This window comes from Aptenodytes patagonicus, chromosome 3 (genome assembly GCF_965638725.1).
Source record: "Aptenodytes patagonicus chromosome 3, bAptPat1.pri.cur, whole genome shotgun sequence".
NCBI lineage: Eukaryota > Metazoa > Chordata > Aves > Sphenisciformes > Spheniscidae > Aptenodytes > Aptenodytes patagonicus.
The window spans coordinates 80,673,627-80,693,649 of record NC_134951.1 but is presented as its reverse complement, the minus strand read 5'-3'; the positions used below and the strand labels follow the sequence as shown (position 1 = coordinate 80,693,649).

Below are 20,023 nucleotides of genomic sequence, written 5' to 3'. Positions count from 1 at the left end.
TACTGGCTGACAGTGTCATTTGATCACTGTCTACAAATGGAGATCCACAGTACACATCCAGTAATTATGGAGTATCTTCCTAAGTACCAATTGCAGTTACAGTATTAGAAACAATTTGCATGGCTGTAGGGAGGGAACACCTTGAAATTCAAAAAGCATAATTTGTTTAGAGACAGCCATGTGTGAAAGGAGCCTTAAGTTAAGTTTTAACTAACTCAGAAGCTTTTGAGCAGATTATGGCAGTGAAAATGTAATGAATGACAAATGCTTAAGGCCAGTCACCGGGAGAACTCTCCAATGAGTTCATTCAAGAACCTACTTAAAAATTTATGGTACAATTAAAAAAAAATATCCCTACAACAGCAACAAAAACCCAGTCCTCAAAATAGCTCTGGGAAGGTTCAGAATCAGAGAAGGAAGTAAAAAATCTTTTAACAAAGAGCTTGTTGTGGAACATCTGCACTATACCTTTTTGAGTGACTTTTTGTACGACTGACTGGAAAAAGCAGTTTGAGATAAATGAGGAATTTTTGTTCAGGGGAAATGAAGAGAGGAAAAGCAAATGCTGATGGATTTTTCTCTGCAAAAGGAAAGATTTCAAGGTGACTTAGAGAAACATTCAAAATTATAAAGCTGAAAAAGATAAACAATATATACCAATGAGGAGTTCAAAATATGGCTTTATAATGGCCTCTGAATGGGTTTTGTGTTATTTGGGCTTCAGCTAGGGAAATGCAGGGTGGCTTGACAGCAGGAGTGCCTATCAGTAATTAATTTCTAGGTTTAAAGGTGCAACCTTCTCAGAAAAACCTTTGTTGTTTTTAATGAAAACCGTTGTAGCTTGGAACACGGATGAAGGAAGAAAGGTTTTTATTTATTTATTTAAATGATGGCTTTGGCCAGAAAAATTAAACACAGTAGGTAGAAAGATCCTGCACAGATGTGAATGGATCTTGTGTGTGTCTGTGCTGACTGAGAAATGGGCAAACTGACTGGGATTAAATAGGAAAAAGTACTTCTCCATAAAGTTCATGGGAAAACTGAAAAGGTTCTTTTATTTAAGAGCCTGAAATATTTTTCACTTTGGCACAATTTTGTACTTTTGTCTTCCAGCCAGGACAAAGTTTTCAGGACTGAAAATATGGATTTATTGTTACCAGATAATTTTCTTGAAGCAGTTTTTGGACAGAACTAGGAAGATCCAAAATCTGTTGAGCTAACTTTTTCATTGGGAAATTGCAAACCTTTGGGATACTGGTACACTTAAACATTGCTATAGTATCTTTTGGCTCCTTTACAGAGGTTTAGAAGAATGATTACCTTTAATTTAAAGAGCTGAAAAAAGGATGCATAAAATTTGTGTGACTTGCCCAAAACACAGAAAGTTACGAGCATATAGTCCATTTCCCCAAACATCCAGTTTAAAACACGAAACTCTGACGTGGACCTAGCCTTGCAGTAAGCAAGTCACTCTAAAGCAGAGAGGAATTCCCCCCTGTATTGGCTTATGGAAGGCTGGAAAAAACTTGGAGCAGGCATAAGGAGCAAATTGTCTGTGTAAATGCTTTTGGCATGTTTATACTGCAAATGAAGGCGTGTTTGCGGTCTCTACCAGCATCCTTGGTAAGAACAGTAGTAAAGACAAAGGGCTTTGTTACCACTCTGTCTGTTATCTAAAACCTTGTGGGAAGAGGGTTGTTGCCTACTTGCTAGTAGGAGGTGACACATATGACACCCATCCTTGATGACAGCTATCCTCAGCTATCCTCAAGACATGCTACAGTCCTCCTTAAGCTTACTTTCCAGATATGCCCGTGGGCTCAGTGGGGAGCACAACGATTGTGTCTGTATTACCAAGTATTGTGACCCAACAGAAGCAGGTTCAGAAAGATGAACGGTTGGTGCTGTGACCTCTGTACAACACACGTTTTCAGAGGTGTGGCAAGGGGGGAGGATCATTTTGCAGTAGCTCTAGTCTGGTCCCGTGAACTGAATGCTGATCAGCAGCTGGAGCACATTTGAGAGTTCCTGGAGCACGTCTCCTGATTTAGTTTCCTCTGCAGGGGATTCAGAGTCAGGACAGCTCTGCGACGTGAAGCAAAACATACTAAGTGGGGGGTGGTCTGGAGTTTCACGTCAAAAGTGCACCTTGCTCCAAACTAAATCACTAGTGTAGATACACCAGAAGTCACTCAGGACTGCAGCTTTAGAGTGTGTGCTCCTTAATCCTGTTTCTTAGACATTGTAAGTCATTATACGGGATTTATAGTATTTTATACAGCGAGCAACGATTTGTCCATAATGACTACAGACCCCTGAGAACAGTGTCCAGTATATAGCCCTAGGAATGTTAACTGGGACTTCTGCCTAGTGCTGAGGAGCATGAGGTCATCATTCAGCCTGATTTGCGTGCCCTGGGATGTAGGAGGGAAAAGGTCCACATGTATGACATCTTAGTGGAGTAGGACAAAATAGGCTTTAACCTGCACCTCTCCTGCTTTAATTAATTAATTCTGTAGGGAGTATAACCACAAAGTACAGTATGGGACAGAGCTTCATGATGGAAATTCTCTGCTGCACAGAGTTCTGCCCATTCAAATGTTAGCCAGCAAAGCACAACAACTGAATAGATCATATTTATCTGGAAAGTAACTATAGCTAGGTTTTTGACTTTTTCTCTGCTATTGAAGTTGTCAGGTCTCCACAGAGCAGTTGTCATGTCAAACATTGCAACAGCAGATTGAGGATGGAGGGCTGCTAACTGCATTGGGATGCAACCTGAGAAGCAGCTAAACAAAACAACTCAACAGTGCAGTAGCACTTTCTATTCCAGGTAGAAAAGTTGGATGGAGTAAAACGGCACTATGGATTTGAAACTGCCATCCTTAAGCTGAAAAACAAAGGAAAACTGAATTAAAATCTCACCTTTTTTGATTATGGCTGCACATGCCATTTTGCACTAGAAAATATGGTTGTTACCTGGGGCTTGACTCCTCTTCCCACAGCAAAACCCTTGACCCCTACCGAGCCTTATGGAGAGTTAGACCCAAGAGACTAGCCTGTAGGTAGAACTCCTGGTTTCCAGCTTTTGGCTCTGTAATGGGAACTGATCCCCTAATTGATCCCTTCTGCTCTGTCCCTACTTTCTAAGGCTTCCTGTTCAGTGGTGACTTTGAGCATCTAAGCCATGGATGCTGGCAGAGCTCTTTTTCAACTCAAAATGTTCAAAATTCAACATTTTTGTAGTTGTATTTGTAGCTAAATAAACTTCTTTGTTGTTCAGATTTTCTCTCTGCAAGACTCTTGGAAACGTATGCTCTTTGCTGCAGATGAACTCATCCTTTTTTCCCCATTTAAAAATTCCCCATGCATAGATCAGGTGGTCAAGCTCCCATGTCTCTTCCTCACTTTGAAGGCGGTCACCATCCTTGACTACTGACCTTTTGAGGTGAGTAGCAAGGCAAGATTACATCTCAGCTGTGTCCACTGTTTGTTTTTCTCATACTAACTGCACACTAATAATTGATGATTTTTCCACAGTTTTCTGAAATATTTTACATATAGAAAGTACATACCTGCTGTACAATCCCACTGAATTTGATCCCACTGAATCCTCCCTTCATCTCTTTACTCCTTACTGCAGATTCTGTGGAGTCAGATGGACTCCCTTATGGACGATTGCGGGGGTTCCCCGTTTGTTTTCTATTGATGACTCATTATCAGATTTGCTCAGTTTATGAGTAAAGGGATTATTTTTCTAAATGGGAATTCAGCCTGGGCCCTGCAAATCAAGCTGTGTTCCCTTCTGCTTCCCACATTATCACCACCAATAAAGAATCTGCAGCTGGGGACTCAGCTGACAACTTTGTCAATGATGCATGAAACAGGCTAGACTCTAGTTGCTCTTCCACGGCTGCAGTAGAGCTACAGTATGAACTGAAGCAGGAGCTCCTTTTTTTTGTCACTGAAACAAGCAGATGGGACAGGGTGACTGCATAGAAGCCAAAATATTGAAACTGTTTAAAGTACCTTTATGATGAGTTTGATTTCTAAATGGTCACCATTTCATCTTGACTATTCTCTTGCTCTATGTATAAAGTGCCCTAAAAGGCATCTCCTGCAATAGCTTTTCTCCTATCTTTTTCCCACTTTGTAGTTGCAGCAAACGTAATTTTGGGCTTCTGCATTCTGTGGCCAGCAGGAGTAGGGAAGTGATTGTCCCCCTGTACTTGGCACTAGTGAGTCCGCACCTTGAATACTGTGTTCAGTTTTGGGCCCCTCACTACAAGAAGGACGTCGAGGTGTTAGAGCGTGTCCAGAGAAGGGCAACAAAGCTGGTGAGGGGTCTGGAGAACAAGTCTTATGAGGAGCGGCTGAGGGAACTGGGGTTGTTTAGCCTGGAGAAAAGGAGGCTGAGGGGAGACCTCATCGCTCTCTACAACTACCTGAAAGGAGGTTGTAGTGAGGTGGGGGTCGGTCTCTTCTCCGAAGTAACAAGCGATAAGACAAGAGGAAATGGCCTCAAGTTGCGCCAGGGGAGGTTTAGATTGGGTATTAGGAAAAATTTCTTCACCAAAAGGGTTGTCAAGCCTTGGAACAGGCTGCCCAGGGAAGTGGTGGAGTCCCCATCCCTGGAGGTATTTAAAAGACATGTAGATGTGGTGCTTAGGGACATGGTTTAGTGGTGGACTTGGCAGTGTTAGGTTAACGGTTGGATCTGATGATCTTAAAGGTCTTTTCCAATCTAAAAGATTCTGTGATTCTATGTGTGATTCTATGATTCTATGATTCTCATTCCTCCATCTGCATACCAATCACTGCTCTTCTCTCAAGGTTTCCAGAACTTCAGCAAAGATGCTTTCTTAAATCCAAAAATATGAGCATTTCCACTTGTCCCTGATGTTCTTTGAGACTAGTTTTGAGATAATTTTTCCTTTACCCCCCAAAAAAAAGTGAGATATTATCCAATTGCTTAATTTCTTACTTAAATTTGATGTCTTTTTTGCTTGGTAAACTGGAAGATGAACTCTTTGTTTTATGAAAAAAGGTCAAAACCTTAGCTGTCAAAGGTGATCAATTAGGCAGTTACGGTGACTAAGACCAGCTTGAGAAACAGTGCTAAAATATCTAGGGGACCCTGGAGTTCACATGAGTGGACATAAGATTTTAAGGTTTTTGCTTCTAAATTCCGACTCAGATGGCAAGAGACTGGGAAGCTACCTGATGATTAATGTGAAAGTACTTCTTTGTTTTCATCTTAATAAAAAATTATACATTACCAAAAAGAAAACCCTAAACCAACAAACCCTGCCTCACAATCAGTAGTGACTGCCAACAAGGAGATGGTATATAGAAGAAGAAAAAGAACAACAAATTAGAAAGTAAACTACCTTCTTTTTTGTTAAGGTCAGAAGTGAAGGGGTTTTTTTGGTCAGACAGTTTGGAAGAATTTGACTTATCCTGGAGTTCTGATCTCATGATCCATGCAATTTTTGTAAAGCAAGAAATTAACAAAAATTATTCAGAAAGAGGAAGTGTTATGGAGGGAACATTTAAAATTTCTGTGGACTGGAATACATGGAAAAAGGCAGTTCTAACCCTGGGAGAAACTTGCCCTTTCCGGCTGCACTTTATGCTTAAGGAAATCAAAAAGACTTCGTAGTTCACTACTCTGCACTGAGGGCACAAAACAGAGGTAGCAGCACTCCTGGTACCACAGATTCGGTACCAAGGACTCTGGTGTACCTCTTGGTAAGGAGCACATCAGCATAAAGAGTGGCTCTTCTCTGACCTAGCCTTATCCAGAGCAACAGGTTATTCACTCAGGATTTCTCAGAGGATTCATCTCTGTTCTCCCATTTCTTTCCATCTTTGGGGTCTATGAAGGGTTCTCTCACTTTTCTTTTCTTTATAGAGCTCCAAATCTTTAGCTCTACATACCCAGGGAAAATAAAAATTGCCCTTCTCTGTTAGTTTTGACCTTAACACCATCTGATGAAAATCTACTAGAGAAGTTGTTTGGCTTTTCTTGGTTTCATAGAGGCACCTGATGGGTATGTGCTCTGAGAGCTGTACACCTCCAGGGTCATTCGCTGATAGGATGTCATGGGGAGGAGGCATCACACAAATTCAAAGGAAAAAATATCAAGTAAAGAAAAATATGAGATAACGAATTGAGGAACTGGGAAGGCTAATGCAAAGATAACACTGAGTGAGTCTCTGTTCCCATTGTCAGGGGGATGGATCTGAACTCTTCTGGAAGCACAGCAGGGAGGAAATGCTGGTGTCACCTGGGAAATGGCACAATGTGCCTCTGGCTACCTTTAAGTGAAAGAGCTGTCTCCATACCGGGGGTTGGCAGAAAGTATGCATGTGGGCTTAATGGGCAAAAAGTAGGTGAGATGATCTCTTTCCTTTAACCACAGAATATTCTAGGAGGATTAGGAAAAAGCTAACTTCCACTAGGACCAGTAGGGCAGAAAGAAAAATCACCATGTTTATTTCTGGGCACTCCCTCCAAGGCTTTGCAGGTGACAGACCCAGTGGAAGCATCCATCTCCACTCTGTGCTCAGTAAGCAGAAAATGAAACAGAAGAGTCTGTGTGACAGTGAGTGATTTCAAGCCACTTGTAAAGGCATGCATTCAACCCGAGGCCATCAGCTCAGGAGCCCTCACAACAATAGGGGTAGTTTTTAATAAAACCACAGCCACCAGAATCCAAAGGGATCTTGAACAAGACAAACAACAGACGCAAAGCCTTCTAAAACGCATGCTGCTCATCAAGGTACAAAAGTTCCCCAAGGCACTTTGTCAGGATTTGAAGTTACTATGGGTATTCTTGCCTGCCCTTGCCTGGCTTCAGCCCACCTCAGCTCAAGAAATTCCTTGAAAAACAGATTGCAGCAGCAGATAAAAATTGTTTCTCTTCTCCCCTTATCTTGGGACATCTGGATAAACTGCATAGCTCCTCTCCCAATGTCTGGGGTCCCTCAAACCATTTGACTGGACAAGGGAGGGTGACTTATATGTAAATCCTGGGACTGCTGTCATTGGTATTGAACCAGTTCTATTGAACTGGTACTGCACTGCTCTAGGCAACTTATATATAAATACACAATTTGCCAGAGGAGGCTACTCAAAACTGCACTATGGTGGCTCACAAAATTTTGTCATCATGTTCACTTCAACGCTCATTGAAAAATACTGATTCAGCAAAACAGGACATTTTTCAGTGGGGTCCTGGATGCTTAGAGATATGGACTCACTCCAACATTACCAGGACTCCACTGTTTAGGTTCTGAAATATAATAAACTGGCATTAAAATCCTAAACCAGAAGACAGTTTTCTACCTGCATCTTCCTAATGTCAAATAGTGTCTTCATCCAGCGGTCTGTAGTCAGCCTTTCTCTTAATCTCTTCTGGTGTCTTCACTGACCACAGCCAGGTGATTCAGCCTCTTATCTGTGATGTGGGAGATCAAAGACCAAATCCAAGTGTTGTGTGATTCTGTTTCTGGGCCAAGAAGTAGTTAATTTTTTATATGAAGTGGAAAAGCTGTAATGGGAGGCATTGGGAGTGGTTGAATCCACAGTGTGGGAGTCAAAGCTTCCAGCCAGCATGCCAAAGACAGGTTCAGAAAGCTGCTGTGGGCAGGCCAGCTAGAGACTTCAGGTTGGCTCTTGTGCATCTCAGATGCAGGTTTTAAACATTGGCTGGTGCGATAATTTCTCCTCTCTTTCTTTTACTGGGTACAGAAGAAGTTCAAATGGCAAAATCTCATTCTGTTTTGCAAAAGCGGGTTCTTGTTTTCCAGCCTTCTCTAATTTTCAGCTTTTCTTTGAGTGTGTGTGTTAGGATATGCTTTCTGCTGCAGCAGAGATCAATAGCAAATGATACCTTTGAAGAGGGGGATTTGAGGGATTCTGCAGGAAATCAGAGAAAACAGGGTTATACAAGCCATTGCTTCCTTGAGAGGGTGACCTCACATAATATTTGGTCTTTCCAAGCAGTGGCTAGGTGTGTATATCACAAACCAGTGAGCTATAAAGCAAATAGAATAATGAGAAAATAACTTGCTTGGAGTTTCACAACCAATGTATTCTGAAGGCTCCCTCTCTCGCCCCCCTCAAAAAAAAGTGTTGAAAGGGAACCAGGAATGCAATTTTCACCTTTGATAGCACAGTCTATCTATTATGCAGGCAAAGCCTTCCAACAAGTCTTATTTTAAGGTGTGAACATGTACTGAGGAGAGATTTGCTCCTTTGTGCATCCTTTCCTCAGGAAACAATGGCAAACTCTTTTTAACCTTCTAATCTTCTGAAGGACCTAGCCTCATGGCTGAGACACTGAAACGTGATCCTGACCAAGAAATCTTACTGTTTTTCCCTTCCCAAGCAAAGGCACAAAGCGAGAAAGCAGAGCTGAGGGATGGTACTGACTGGGTGCAGTTGCATGTAGTATATCTGTCTACCACCTTTTTGAAGAAACCCAAGCTCATTTAAACAGCGACCCTTTCAGTAAATCTTTCAGGGATGAGCTCTTCCCTTACAAACTTAGTAAAAGTTGACTGTCCAGTCCACGTAAATTATCTCAGCTCCCTCTGTGACCAGTAGAGAGAGCCAAGCACCTTTAAAAATCAGTTGATCCGTTCTCCCTGGCACAAATTTCTGAAGTAAGTGAGGTGGATTTTCTGCTCTGTTGCCTCTTCGTCCCCATTGACAGTAGCGGGAGCATAGAAGGAGAATTAGGCAGGGCAGGATATTAGGCAACTGTATGAGAAAACAGTGGAGAATCCCCTCTTTATATGCAGACTTTATTGCATTTTATTCAGAAATTGATGGGTTTTGCTTGTTGCTGTCTGGTCTCTCCTACCACGGTTTCAAACGTAACTGTTTCTAACAAAGTTGTGGGGTTTTTTCCCATATAGGAATGTGCTAGGAAATGTATATTTTTGAATAAATTAACCTTTGAAAGAGCTAAGTTAAGCAGGGAGGGAATATAATCAGAAAAGGCAGGCCTTGTATCATATATAATGGTCATGTAATGACTTCTGCAGTACAGAAGGATGAACGCTGTAGGTCTATGGCTTAATTTGCTGACAGGTGCATACAAGTGTGTGTGTGTGTGTGTGTGTGTGTGTGTGTAGAGATACACAGGTTGTGGAAAGGTTTAGACTGGATTGTGGGACAGTGATTTACTTGAAATAAAGACTCTTGTAAACTGTTTCATTATGCTTTAATCCAGAATACACCTGCAGGGTGATCAGTGCCTTTAGCATCCCCTTGGGTCATGCGGAGAGTGCTCTGTGCCCTGCAGAGTTGTGGGGTCTTGTGTAAGCTTGCTTCAAAATCGCTCCATCCTTCAGGGAGTTCATGTGCTAGTAAGCTCTGAGGACAACAGCTCAAATATATATGATGTATATCATTTTTGTTTGAAAAAGATTTCTCCAGCAAATTACTACTGAAGTTGTGATTTCTAGTATGACTAGCAATTCAACCCCAAACACTGGAATTACAATCAGGATCTTAATACTTACCTTCCTAAATACACCAGAAATGCATCTGCTTTGTAGTGAAGTTGAGCAACAGTTACTATGAGAACATGGTTTGGATTTTTTGTCATTTATTTACTCTCCTTGCTATTACATTGTACCAATTAAATCTTTTGTATATCTAAACCCAGTGGGTCAAATTTTCAGCCTGAAGCTACTCAGTGTAGCTCCCTAGACAGCAGCAGTGTGGTGTTATTTCACACTAGGGAGGACCTCACCTGCTATGACGATGTGAGGACAGCATCTCGAAGTATTTAATAATGCTTAGCAGCATGCCATAACAGCACATAAGCTGAAGTGAAAAGAACAGCACATCAGATCAAAACACAGGGGGAATTTAACTTGGTGGGGTATCGTTAGTTTACCTAAATTGGGATTTGGACAGGCCTACGGCAATAATATAGTGTTTACCATGTTGCTGTCTTGCCTTGGTATGATCATTAACAAATGATTAAGTGACCAATAGTTACTTGTGTAAGTAAAGATGACTGGTGTAATTTGTGGCTTTTAATTTCAAGTATTAGTGTATATTACATTAGCATCTCTGCACTATCTGTTCCTTTCAGCACAGCTCCAATTTCAAGTTCCAAGTACAAGAGAATGTAATTTAATATAATTGTGGTCATTTTATTTTCTTCACTAAAAGCAATCATTGGCTATAGCTGGTTTCGGAGTGTTGTGAGCAACTTGCAACTGTTAACACGTCTGTTAAAAGGAGTCTCAAACCTGGCAAATGTCTTTGGAGAGGTTTTTTGTAATTGGCATTATATTTAGCTTTAAGATGGAAAAGCACAAACTGTTCAGAACACCTGACAGACACTGAAGTAAAATGAAAGGTATTGTTTTGCAAAAAATCTCAGGTGAGTGCAAAGCAAACAATAGCCTAATTCTTTTACCTTAGTCAATGAAAAGTTAGTGTGTGCATTAAAAGCTTAATCCTTATCATACTGAAATTAATGGCAAAACTCTCACTGACTTCAACAGCAACAGCAGAATCCAAGATGAGATTTCCTTCTACATTGATCTGAAAGAACTATTTCCTTCAAGTTTTTAACAACATTTTTCTTAATGACAAGAATAATGCTTTGAGCAAAAGACTGGTAACCAGGAGCCTTGTATTCTGTTCCTGGAACAGAAAAGCACATGCTCAAGTTTAAGGACATGTTTAATTGCTTTCTTGAACGGAGCTGCTTTCTGGAGTTAAAATTTGTATTCTGGGCACTGCCCTCTGTGTCTTTGGTATGATCAGTTAGGGCATCATCCTGCCAAGTGACATACACTCTTGCCATTGGTGTCAGGGTAGTGTCATCTGGGCAACTCCTTACAGGTCCAGGATCTTGGTAGACATCTTCATCTTTAAAACAGGGATAATAATGCCAAGATGACCTGGTACAGATACTGTGAAGTTAAATAATTTCATATGGTCTGGTGTGTTTGGAGATGAAGTGATATATAAATGCAAGGTTTCACTGTGAAATTGACATATCATTTTCAGATGTGAAGGTTGTCTGGCTTGCTAGGACTCCAGTTCTCTGTTTTGGATGTTATTATTGACTTCCCATGGATCTATTTGGTCAAGAGCTGAGCACTTTCTGTATAAGTCCTAAGTCCCTTCTTTTGCAAGGTGGAGGAGGACTGGGGACCATTCCAGTGTAATATTTTACAAGCAGCAATCTCTCAAAGTGCTTAGCAGTTTCTGTCTAAAACTGAGGAGTAGTGAAACAAGGAGGGAATGATGACGATTAATAGAGGAATATTTATGCACCTTAAGGTAAGATGAAAAGCTGGAGTGATTGATACAGTATTTGAATTTGCTAAAGTGATGTAGCCTTGTTCACATTGCTTTTGCATCCTTGGAGTCTGAAACCTGATTTCAGTCAACTGTTTTCTTCCAAAGAGTTGGAAGTTCCTGCTCTGGAGAAGTATGTTGATTCTAGTCACTTTGCTGTTGAAATATAGCAGAAGCTACAAGCCTCATCAAAAGAGCAAAAGTCCTGGCTTATACCACCTTCAGTCTGATCTTAGCCGTTTTGGAAGTTTGCAGGTGTGCCCATATTTGAGGGTATGCTGAGCTCCTGCCTCTTTTCTCTTTAGCTTGGTTTTCTTGCACACGGTGTAGGACTGTGCTTATCTGTCCTTTCCTTCTACCTAAATGCAGTGCTCCACTTGTATGTCTGCTCCTTTGTCCATCCTGGTTCTCGTGTGGTCCTCGAACAAGAGCTGGTTGTAGAGGGGGAGCCTTGGATCCTTGTTTTACTAACTTCCCACTAAGATGTCCAGGCAGTTTTCACTGGCAGTGATGCTGACCAGAATACATTGTAATAATGAAGTAGAGGCCCAAGTCATACAGGAAAGTTATAGCACAAGTCTACAATTGGAGCCTGAGGTAGCTAGTCTGTTGCAGTCCTCCAACCTCAATGATGCTCATTTATCACCCCCAGGGTTTAACACTGGGCACCAAAATTTGAAAAAATTGCCTACAAATTATGAAAATTGCCTAGAATGTGGAAGAGTACCTTAGTTTTAGCTTCAGCGACAGACTTGGAGGGCAGCCACAGGTCTGGAAAGGCCCTGATTTGGAAGGCGAGCAGATTCAGATCTGGATCCAAATTCCAGGGCCTGCATCCATCGTGACATGGCACCTGCTTGATGAAGCACTGAAACAAGAACTGAATAAGTTAATAAACTCTCTTTGGGTTTTTTTGGCGCTATCTCCACATTTAATTTCTTTTCACTGTTTGCATTTACAACACATTTGAAAGTCTGGCATTTTACAAGAATATAATAAAAGTGGTAATTAAAACAAGCTGGAAGAATCCAAGCCAAAGCCAATAGTTACCTTTATTTTTTTTTTTTTGTAAGCAGAAGCTTGTCAAGTTCAACAGAGAAATTTTCTTCATAATCATTTATTACAACAGTTATGAAAACAAGCTATCTCAAAAAATTAAACCTGTGGCTTTCTTTCCAAAACTGATGTAGCAGGTTGAGGGAGATCTAACTTGAAGGGTTTATATATTTTAGCTTAAGTGTCCCCCACCAAAAAACCCCACTCCACAAACAAAAACATTAAATGAGACAATTGCAAAACTAGGCTCTGTTCATAGAAGAGAAATTGCCTGACTAGGATTCATACCTCTGTGGCTCTTCTAGGAGAAGCTGGGCCTTGGGCAGTAACAGCTGTGCTGCTTGGGTGCTCACATCTACAGGGGCGCTGAGATATAATCAGCCACGGGAAACGGGAGAGGGGTCATTATACCTGACAAAGGCACCAGTTTAAGAGATGGAGAACTTCACAGGGTGTTGAAGCATCTTGTCAAGTGTTAACATTTAACCAGAAAGCTTATGGCCCAAATACTGCACTTCTGCAAACATTAATAAAGGCTGCTGCTAGCCAAGGGAAATACTTTGTGAGGCTCATTACTTTAATTGGTCTCTGTCATCTAGTTAAAAAGGAGAAAAGAAGAAATGCTTCTGACAAAGAAACAAGGTTCTCTGCAAATGGTGTTTTGCTGCTGTAGCTCTGCAGTGTGCTGGCTGGCTGGCACGTCCTCATGTGGGGTGTGTGCATCCATCACAACCTCATCTTCCGTTGGCGCATGGCAGTGGTAGGCAGCAATTCCCTGGCACAAGTATTTGCCTAAAACCAGCTAAGATGCGTGTATGCCTCAGCCTCTATGGCACAGGCACCAGCCTGAATGTTATGGGCCTTTTCACTGCAGGCAGCCATGGGTTGTTCTCCTGCTTCACCACTTCTGAGGCTGAGGGGCTCACAAACCTGCTAATTTCTGAAATCGTTGTAAGCGCAGCTGCGTGGGAATCAAGATTCAGCAGGGACTGTTGTTGGAGACTAGTTGTACCAGTGGCTTGCTGTCTAACCAGGGATAAGCCATGGACCTCTACTTCTTTATCTGTGGTGCAGAGCTAATATTTACTTAGGGCAATGCCTGTTTTGATGCAGATGTGTATGTCAGGAGACCCTTCCAGGGAGGAAAGGCACTGTGTGCAGGTGATTACTGCTGTGGCCAGCTGTCCGCAATTCTAGTGGTGACAGAGGTGCCAACCAGGGTGCATCGCAGCGCTGGCCTGCGCTAGGCTGTTCCCTTCTGAACCCAGCTAAAAGAAGTTCAATTGTGCTGTTAAGATCTGTGCATATCTATTCCTGCAGGTGTGTTGGTTTCTTATTTGCAGCCCTGGATGCTGCAGGGTTTTACTGAAATTCCCTTCTGCTGCAGAGCCTAAGTTGAGTCTGTTAAGGTAAAGTGTGTATTCTGCTTTCTAGATCATTTAAAACCCATGGCAAAATTAATAATATTGTTTTGGTTAATTGTCCTCATCCAAGAAGCATTGGCAGCTCCCCTGGGTCACTACAGCAATTTCTTTTATGCTGTGAAACACTTTCTTCCCTGGAGTGAAAGTGCTTAGGCTGTCATTATGTGACTCTCCAGTTCCACACTGATAAAGGCTACCTGTGCATTTTTTTTTAAAAGCTAGTAAGCAACTGTCGCATTTACTGGAATAGTCTCAGAGCCTTATTTCTGTATTTTTTCTTTCCATTGTTTTTGATTTGATGTTACAAGATTGATAATAACATTTTGTTCTTTGTGAATTTGCCCTCTTTGACTGTGCTGGTTAGCCTCTGTTTTTTCAAAGAAGTCACCCAAGCTAAGTCTTTCTTTTTGATTCATGCAGGTTGTAAGGTCAGTTCTGGTGCGTATGATTTGTTAACGAATTCATGCTCCATTTCTCAGCTGGCTGGTTCTGCAAGTAGGCCTGGACAAATACAATGACATTTGAATTTAAGGGGACATTCAGAGACCTAGTCAAAAAATATCTGAGAACAGATTTAGAAATCTGTACGGTGCAAATGAAATATGAAGTAGAAGAAATAAAAATACTTTGATATTAAGAACATATATATGTGTGTGTATATATATCTCTCCTTGTTATAGATTACAAAGTTCATATAATTTCATATATGTCACCATCACTCTGAGGACTCTTCTGTGCTCCGAAGAAGTGGGAAAACTGAAGCACAAGGAAAAGATGGGAAAAGGTATCATGTGGCAAGCAGCATTTCCAGTGCATTCATTACTAATGGCATGGCAAGTGCCAGTGCGGGGGAGAGGGAGAGACTCACTGGGCCACTATTTGATGTAATTTCCCAGGTGCATATGGAGGGTGGGACAGAGCATGGGCAGAACTGAGTACGTTGCTCCCCCTCAGAGCTCCAGTCACCCAGACTGGGTCATCTTAGTCAGATGAAGTCTATTCTGGACTAACTTTCATACTCCTGAGATAGGGAGAGACTGGAATTTGAATCCTAGGTTGCAGTTCATCTTTTGGCACAGCTATGCCTGAAACCGGGAGGGGATTCTAGAGGCAGAATCACTCTGTGCCTACCCTGGTTTTTATACTTTTTGCCTCAGCATCAGAAAAATTGAAGATTTTCTTTGGTTCAGAAAAGGTCAGTCTAACAGATGAGGCAAGGGCTAGAGGCTAAGGCACCACCAGGGACTTCAACGTTGGCTTAATTTTCCAGTTTCGTCTTATACTTCCTGTGTGACTGTACTCAAGCTATTTCATCTATCCATGTCTCCATCCACCCTGCCGTGAAAGACAATGTGCAATACCACTTCATTTTCACTGCCATTTGGTTGTAAACTGCTCAGAAAAAAAGCTGTCTCTCATTATTGCCTTTGGCAATGGGTTGCCCATCCTTACAGATGACTTTTGGTCCTACACAGTGGTAATTAAAAATGATTCATAAACTAGTGGCTTTTCAAAGGACAGCAGCGTTGTGTTATCCTTGGTATGGATCTGAGAGGTGGAAGGAAAATAAGGATATCTATGGGGAAACTCCAAACTTTCCCCCAGTATCCTCAGTGGTTCTGACCAATAGAGAGTCTCATAATTCATCTAGCATATACCAGGAATATTGGGCTCCCCCAAAATGCAAAATACAGCTTAATTTCAATGGTGAGAAGGCAGTGTCTCACGGATGGAACTGGGAAACTGGCTTTGACTCACTCCTTGATCAGAGGACGTTCAAAACTTCATTTGCCACCTCCAAGGGAGGTGTCTTAAATACCATGTGGGAGTGAGAGGTACTCTCTGCCTGTCATGTTGAAGTTATTTTACTGCGAAATGGACAAATCAAGAAAATTTACTGGGAGCGAAGGAGAGATGGGGAGAAAGGTATGGAAAAAGAGGAATGTAATGCTAGAGGTGGGAAAAGGGGGACAACAGTAAAAGGGTCGTGGGTACTAGTCTTGGGTACTGGTCTTGGGTACCAGTGCTTACTCTGTAGGATGTTTCTGTATTTTATATTAAATGCAAAGTGAATAATATATGCCACTGTCATCACCACCACTGTTACCTAATTCATATTTTTCCTTTTACCAGGCCTTTAAAGGAAACACAGAGACCTGAATGGGTTTTGAGGAAGAAAACTACAGGCTGTGCTTCAGGAACAGGCTCCAAAAGGCATGTCCCTCTTTGCTGCTGGTGCGTAGTGCCACGACAAGAGAAGATCCCATTTTGTTTAGTCTGAAGTTCTAGTCCCCCATACAGGGTACAGACAGGTTATGAGAATCTGGCATTTAAAATGTAAATATTGTTGTGCCTATATTATTTAATATTATATAAATGTAAATATTGTGGTGCCTGATTTCTAGCCACCAAGGTCTATTACAAGTTCTTAATCCTTACCCTGGGATTAGAGATAATAATCTGAGTGTCTGGAAAATCTCTGATATAAAACTGCCTTGGTTTTGTACAGAACACACCACAGGTATAGTTATTTAACTTGCACATGAACAGCTGGCCAAATTGAATTTCTTGGAACAACTGGTAATTCAATTTCTTTGCAATAATCTGCATGTAAATAGGCATGCAAAATCTTAATTTCAGTTTCTCTAAAATCACAGCTTTCAGTATAGATACATTAATGAGTTTCAGCAGAGCATGAGATAAGCTCCAGAAATGTGAAGTCCTTTAGAGTGCCACATTTGTGCTATCACTCAACAACTAATTCCATTTTTAATGATCTTGCCAAGATGTTCAAACTACATTAGTTACGTCAAATGCTTTGATTGGTATTTAAACTGTTTTCTCTCCCTGTCAAAGAAGTTGCCATTTTAACTGCCCAAGTGTAAAACACAGTCGCAGAAGGGTTTTTGTGTCGTAATGAGTCACACTAATCTTACCTGCTCATTCAATGTAGATTCAGATTTGTGTGTCTGAGATTAGTATAATGATGCACTCTTGCTTGGATTATGCAGGACTACTGCATAAAAAAATGAAATGTGGGGAGATTAGTGTCAAAGCTTCTTTTCATTTAGTGGATAATGTCTTGAGGGGAGGGGTTTTAGGTTCAAATTAAGGATAATTGCAATTAATTGAACGTAATTTAGAAAGCAAAGTCTTTTAGAAATGATGGTCAGCTAATGAGTAATCCAATACGTCTGGCAGAGGGACTGTTGACTGCAAAGCAATTAATTTGGTGTTTCAGTGTCATTTATCTCTGCTTCCTCAAGGCAAAGTGAACACAGAACTCCAATGACACCCAATGTCAGGAAACAAGAAGGTGCAGGGATTTTTTGATAATACTACCATTCTCTGATTGGCTTCTTGAGGCAATTTTTACTCTCAAGGTTTAATTTTCATTCCTGCTGGCACTTAACCATAAGATCAGATCTCTTATAAATAGTATTCAAACAAGCTTTTTGCCAAAATGAAAACGTACTTTTAAGCATAGAAATTGTGTATGCATCATTGTATTGGGTTTGCGTGGCAAGGTTTTGGTAGCAGGGTGGGCTACAGGCGTGGCGTCTGTGAGAAGCTGCTAGAAGCTTCCCCTATGTCTGATAGAGCCAATGCCACCAGCTCCAAGACAGACCCGCCTCTGGCCAAGGCCAAGCCCATCAGAAACAGTGGTAGCACCTCTGGGATAACGTATTTAAGAAGGGCAATAAAAACCTGGGCAACTGTAGCTGGAGAGAGGAGTGAGAATATGTGAGAGAAACAACTCTGCAGACACCAAGGTCAGTGAAGAAGGAGGGGGAGGAGGTGCTCCAGGCGCTGGAGCAGAGATTCCCCTGCAACCCATGGGGAAGACCATGGTGAGGCAGGCTGTCCCCCTGCAGCCCATGGAGGTTAATGGTGGAGCAGATATCCACCTGCAGCCCGTGGAGGACCCCACGCCAGAGCAGGTGGATGCCCAAAGGAGGCTGTGACTCCATGGGAAACCCGCACTGGAGCAGGCTCCTGGCAAGACCTGTGGACCTGTGGAGAGAGGAGCCCATGTTGGAGCAGGTTTGCTGGCAGAACTTGTGATCCTGCGGGGGACCCATGCTGGAGCAGTCTGTTCCTGAAGGACTGCACCCCGTGGAAAGGACCCACGCTGGTGAAGTTCATGAACTGCAGCTCGTGGGAAGGACTCACATTGGAGAAGTTCATGCAGAACTGTCTCCCGTGGGAGGGACCCCATGCTGGAGCAGGGGAAGAGTGTGAGGAGTCCTCCCCCTGAGGAGGAAGGAGCAGCAGAAACGTGTGATGAACTGACCGCAACCCCCATTCCCCATCCCCCTGCACCGCTGGGGAGGAGGAGGTAGAGAAAATCGGGAGTAAAGTTAAGCCCAGGAAGAAGGAAGGGGTGGGGGGAAGGTGCTTTAAGATTTGGTTTTTATTTTCTCATTATCCTACTCTGATTTGATTGGTAATAAATTAAACTAATTTTCCCAAGTCGAGTCTGGTTTGCCTGTGACAATAATTGGTGAGTGATCTCTCCCTGTCCTTATCTCGACCCACGAGCCTTTTGTTATATTTTCTCTCCCCTGTCCAGCTGAGAAGGGGGACTGACAGAGCGGCTTTGGTGGGCACCTGGCATCCAGCCAGGGTCAACCCACCACAATCAATTATTCTGTTCAGCCAGTGCTCATTAACAATAGTCTGGGTAAAATCTTCCCCAATGCAGCCACATTCAAGGTAAAGTGAGAAAACCTATCCAGTTTATATCTTCTCTTTATATTGGATCAGTTTTTAACCAGATTCATTCACTGATCCATGTTTCTATGTGGCAGGTTAAGCATTTGTGCCAACACATGGGAAAGGTTGGAAATGAGCAACCAAGGCAAGGGACAGTGGCACTCCTTTCTGTGGTATTGCCATCCTTGTGTTTGCCCTCCTTGTCTGTACACAAAAGGACAGGCTGAAGGTGGTCTAGCCCAGCCTAGCCTATGGCTTGATGACAGGGAGGGTATTCTTTCTTATCCTGGACATGTCGGATCTCAATTAGAACAACAGGTTGAATCTGGGCTTCCTACAGCACGCTGGACTAGAGAGCAAGGGAGGATTAAGCAAAACTACAGAGAGAGTGTGCAGTGACACAGACCTGCTCAATGTGCAGCTATATCTTTCTTTACAGACAATGTTATAAGCTATCAATAGCAGTTGACTGGGATAAATACTTGAAATGACCGCTAAATAGAAGGCTGGCAGCAATCAGTTGGCTTTGTTAAAAAATAATAGCTCTCTGACTTGCAAGGAGGAGGTGGGTTACTTGTTAAAGTACTGGACTTAAGAAAAATCACAGAAAAAAAAAAGTGAGATAGAATTACAGAGCCACGAGAATAGCTGCTTAAGCACTCATTTCCCTACTTCAGGGCGCCAACTCTACTGCAAAGAGTCCATAGCCAAGAAAAGCTAGACTGCCTCTGTAAAGGAGGTAGTTATCAAAAGCTCTCCCATAACAGACCCTCTTAACAACTTGACAAAGCATAATCAGAGGGGAAACAGAATAACCCATCACACATCAGCTGGTTTTCTGCCCCTTTTTTTTCCCCCATTATGCTGACCCTCTGGACATTTTAAAGACTGATGAACCAGATTTCTGGGAGAGGTGAGCAAATGCAACATTGGCAAGCCAGCCAAGTGTACAAAGTTGTGTTTTGGATCAAAAGCAGCAAGATACTAAGATGTACTGAAAACATCTGACTGCATATGGCTTTTCTCTAAATGGACTATTCTTCCATTTGGTATGTAGGAACCATGAAATAATATACTTTGCAGAGCTAAAAAGGATTTATTTTCCTAGTGCAGAGTCTCTCAAAGTTATCTTGACTGATCCCAGTCAGTCAGGAAATCATTTACAGACCTTTGATAAAGGAAAGGTAAATTGTCTTTGGAGGGTTTACAGCACCACCCAAATGATTGCTGCTTTTTACATGTTTATAGCTGCCTATTTTTCTGTCTTTTATGTTTGCTTTCCTGAAAGTATATTTAAGAAGCTTCTGTTTGACAACTATTTTACCAATAATCCTGATTTTAAAAAATAGTGTCAATTCCTCTTATACCAATCAAACACTATACTATTTACATTTTTTTTGTTTGTTAATTTTAAAGAAGTGTTTTGTGTGGGGGCTAGTGTTAATTAGCATTCAACAAACCCAACTGCAGGAAATGTCCCCAAGCT

The 20,023-nt window shown here is 41.9% G+C and overlaps 1 long non-coding RNA gene across 1 annotated transcript in view; it reads left to right on the top strand.

Annotated features, from left to right (window-relative positions):
• LOC143159049 (uncharacterized) overlaps window positions 1-18,289 on the top strand; it is a 34,637-nt gene extending 16,348 nt beyond the window's left edge. The window contains exons 4-5 of the long non-coding RNA XR_012995095.1: window positions 14,502-14,605; window positions 15,955-18,289. This is a non-coding gene — a long non-coding RNA (uncharacterized LOC143159049). The remainder of the gene's footprint in view (window positions 1-14,501; window positions 14,606-15,954) is intronic.
• The last annotated feature ends 1,734 nt before the right edge of the window (window positions 18,290-20,023 follow it).